The following is a 4,073-nucleotide window of genomic DNA, read 5'->3' on the forward strand; positions in this document are numbered from 1 at the left end:
CTTTGTCTTCACTAGAGACTTTCCATAGGTAGAAATTTTTCTTTGCTTAAAAAACAAAAGGAAGCATAATCCTGTGATTATGACACAAGAACAGAAATTAGTATAAAATCACGACATTGTACATTCCTGACTTCACCACAGACTTTCGGCATATCCGTAGAAGAGCCGGGTGAATAGTTTCCTCCCTATGCATAAAATGGGCGCAATACAAGCCACAGGATGTATATAATCTAAATTAATTGGTTATTTTAAGGCATTTACATGCACAGGCAGAAAGTGCTGATGTAAACTCGCTCTCATTTCAAGACTTTTGAAGGGCGTTTTCCTTTTGGAAAGTTGATTGGAACTGGAAAAGATTGAAAGAACAAAGACCTATGCCAGGTACACGCAGTGTATGTTACTGAATTTCCCAGCCTATTTACCAGCACTACACACAGATATATTATACCTGACAAAACTGTTTCGCTTACCAAAGATATTAATTCTAGTACTGCTAAAACACAATGTTTAAAAGGCAGTGGTATTTCCGAGTCTGTGTATCCATTTATAACACAGTATTTGATACAGCAGCTCTGCAAGATAAATGCTAAGATATTTATAGAAGCAGGTACCAAGTCAGAGATCGCTCCCTAAACTTTTGTTTTATCTAATGAAATATAATTAATTGTATAAGTAAATTAATTACTCAATCATACGGGTCACTGAGACAAATTAAACAAAGATCTGAAAAGCCAAGCGAAAGGAGAAATATCAGGAGCAATTTCATTTTGGAAAAAGCTCCCAGGGATTTCAAATCTTACTCACACAAGTAAATTTTACACTACTGGGCATGACAATATTGCTGACTTTTATGTTAGCATGGAATGATGAATGTTTATAGCACTACAAAATTTCAAAACATTAATAAGTATTACAAAATTTTACTCACAATCTTGCAAAACTATTAGCATAAGGAGACCGATCTGTTACTGATGTCACCTGAGGCATTCCACTTCAATGTCAACAATTATATACGATAGTACAGAAAACACAATGTTGAAATTGCTTTCCTAAGCAAGAAATTATTTTGTAGCTCTCTCTAAGATAACCAGTTTAGAGATCTGGCAGATCATACGATAAAAGTAAATACAGCATCTCTTTCAAAAAACTGGAGTTTCACAGGTTTAGTTTCGCTTTTCTCCTCACCTTCCCCATAATCAATGTGTGGATTGGTTCCATGGTATACTTATCAAGGAATGAAAAGCTGTAGAATCTGCTCGTCATCTGGCAAACCTTCCCAATGGTGAATAACCTTGATTCCACTAAGTTCACCAGAGCGAAGAAGTCACAGAGCAGAAGAGGTCATCTCCTAACCTAAAGCATGCAGCCAGGCTTGCACTCTTGCATGTCTCCCACATAGTCTAAAAAGTCACAGTAAGATCCTGGCCTCCGTCAATAGAAATGTCCCATTTATTTCAATGTTTAAACAGATGAATCTGACTTGCTTTAGATGCCCATACTAGGAAAAAATGGATTTCACCTTAGGAATGAAATTTTTCTCTGCTGACTATAAAATGAGCAGAGGGTGACTAAATTGGTTAGAGACATGTACAGAGTCGATGCTTACATTTTGACATTCCACTATTGGAGCCAAACTCTAAATTTCTGGACAAAGAGCCAGAGCTCTAAGTCAGCATAATGCTTGCCTGCACGTAGCAACATATATTTGAAACAGGGGGAAAATTTTCTGTCCTAAATGAGCTGTTGAAATACCACTGAAGCGGGCAGGAAACGTGACCAGAATGTCACAGTTAAGTCACTAGCTGCTGAGCAGACTTCCAGCTCAGAGGCATCAGCACATGTCAGGCAGCGCGGGGTTCCTCTCCTCTGCCACATCGGTCGGCTCCTGGAGTCAGGCAGTGCTGAGCAGTTCTCATTCTTCGGTCAAATCTGCACCGAGACTTGGTGAAAGAGGAGAAAGAAGAGCAGAGGCGGCGGCAGCAGCAGTTCCTTACGTCAGTGCTTCTTCCCTTCTCCTTCCCCTGCCAACCTGATCCAGCTACGCTGTCCCCTTGGCATGCTGTCTTTCCCCCCAGCTTTCAAATTTTCCCTTCAGCTTCCTTCCCTCAGAATGGCTAGCTTGGTAAAGTTACCCTGTTTCCTCCGACCACACAACGCCCCCCAAGCCCTGCTTGACTGCTCGATCCACGCACACCCTTTTGCTCAGGCTCTGCTTCCCACCACTCTGGTAACCTGGTGGCCTCCTGCCCTTATGCCGCAGCACGGAGCAGGGCATCTAAAAGCCTAGCGTTAGTGAACACTGGAATATCTTGCTGGAAATTGGAATAAGGTGACACTGGTCAAGCTGGTTAGCCTGGACAGGGTCTGGTGGGTTCCCCGCCTATCTCAAGTACGGGAGGTCATGACAGAAGAGGTGGGAGTGAGAGGGACGGGCAGGAGAAGGGGATACTGAGATCATCTCCATAAAAACAGGAAACCACCGCTGACCCGCTTTCCATCTTTTGTGACTGAACTACAAGGACGTTAACTGGACTTAGAGGCTAAAGGTGATTTAAAGTTTTATGTAAGAAGTGCCTCTTTTCTTTAAACAAGTGAGTATTGCTTCCCTTTGGAAAGCCCTCCGGAAATCAACTGTGATCTTATAAGGTCACAATCTTGAAAATCTAGTCACACAAGACGTGTATTCTACACAAAGTTAAAAGCATGCGAGCTTTTTGGCTGATGTAATGCTGACATACAGCTGCATAGAGACAGCGCTGAAATTTGATCAAAAACAAGGCAGGAAAATTAGAAGGTGTATGGCTGGATTTTAATGAAGGTATGCTGGTAATTTAAAAATCCAGGGTTTCGGTGCACCTCGGAACACACTATATGAATTTTGATGCAGACTCTGGTTGAAATGGATATTGTAGTTGCGTCAATATGCATTTATTCTCATTATGAGACAGAACTGATTGCTTGCATCTAAGTATGTGTCACTCATGAAAATTAAAGGCAATTAAATATGAAAATTCCCCATTAGTCTTCTCCTCCTACCTATATCTTCCAGGTATAAAACATCGTACAAATCAGCATCAAAATAAAAAGGAGAGTCACCTTAACGCTGTAAAATGCATCTATCCCCCTTAATTACACAGGTTCCCCGCAGGAGGTTCATGAGCTAAGTGCGAACACAGCTCCCTCTAGAGCTTCAGTATTAGACCAAAGCACAGCACGCAAACCCCCGGCTCCAAAAGCTTGGCTTAAGTGCTCAGAAAGGCAGCACGGTGAGAAAGAGCAATATATCCACCAGAGAGGCCAGGCAGCCTGCCGCAAAGGCTGCAGGCTGAGATTCAGAAAACCACCCGTCAGAGACAGATTCCCTGTTACCTGTGAAAATGGCATACCTTTCCCATGTAAGCTTGTAGGAAAAGGGTTAACAGGTCCCCGGTAATGGGAGAGGTGAGGTACAAATCCCTGAACGCTTGAACCTTATTTGCTGTCTAGTAGGACAGGTGAGCCTTGACAGGGCTGAGGTTTGCGTGTGCACGCAGCGGGAGAATAGAGGATGCGAGCTAGCTCAACAGTTGCGTCAAACGTTTTGTACGGTGAGGCAAGAAGCGACATATTTAGCCCTTCGGAATTTACAGGCTCTAAGTTAATTAACCCAGCACCACTTCTGCAGGACCAGCTGCCCTCCAGAGCCGTCATTTCCCAGCCGGTGTGGTGCTAGCACCCCTCGCCCTTGACAGCCAGCCAAAGGCTTGCAGTGGTTGAAGCCCGTTGTCAAGTGTTGCCCAGTCTCACCAATATCCCACCCTACGGCCAGGGAGCGAGGGGTGGCACAAGCGTGTGGGGACAGCGAGAAGGAGGGGAGACGCGGCCTGCGGGCGCCTCCAGGTGTGCTTGGCACCTCCAGGTGGGCCTGCGCCCGGGGACACGGGGCCGGGGCTGGGGCCGCCCGGGGGACATGCCGCCCCTTCCCTCAGTGCCCCTTTCCTCGCAGTAATGCCGGTTTCCTTGAAGATTCCCTCCTCCGCTTGCTCAACCCGGAGATGCCTGAGCGCTTGCGCCAGCCCCGCTCCCGTTCCCCA

Source organism: Aptenodytes forsteri, unplaced genomic scaffold (assembly GCF_000699145.1).
Source record: "Aptenodytes forsteri isolate BGI_AS27 unplaced genomic scaffold, ASM69914v1 Scaffold237, whole genome shotgun sequence".
NCBI lineage: Eukaryota > Metazoa > Chordata > Aves > Sphenisciformes > Spheniscidae > Aptenodytes > Aptenodytes forsteri.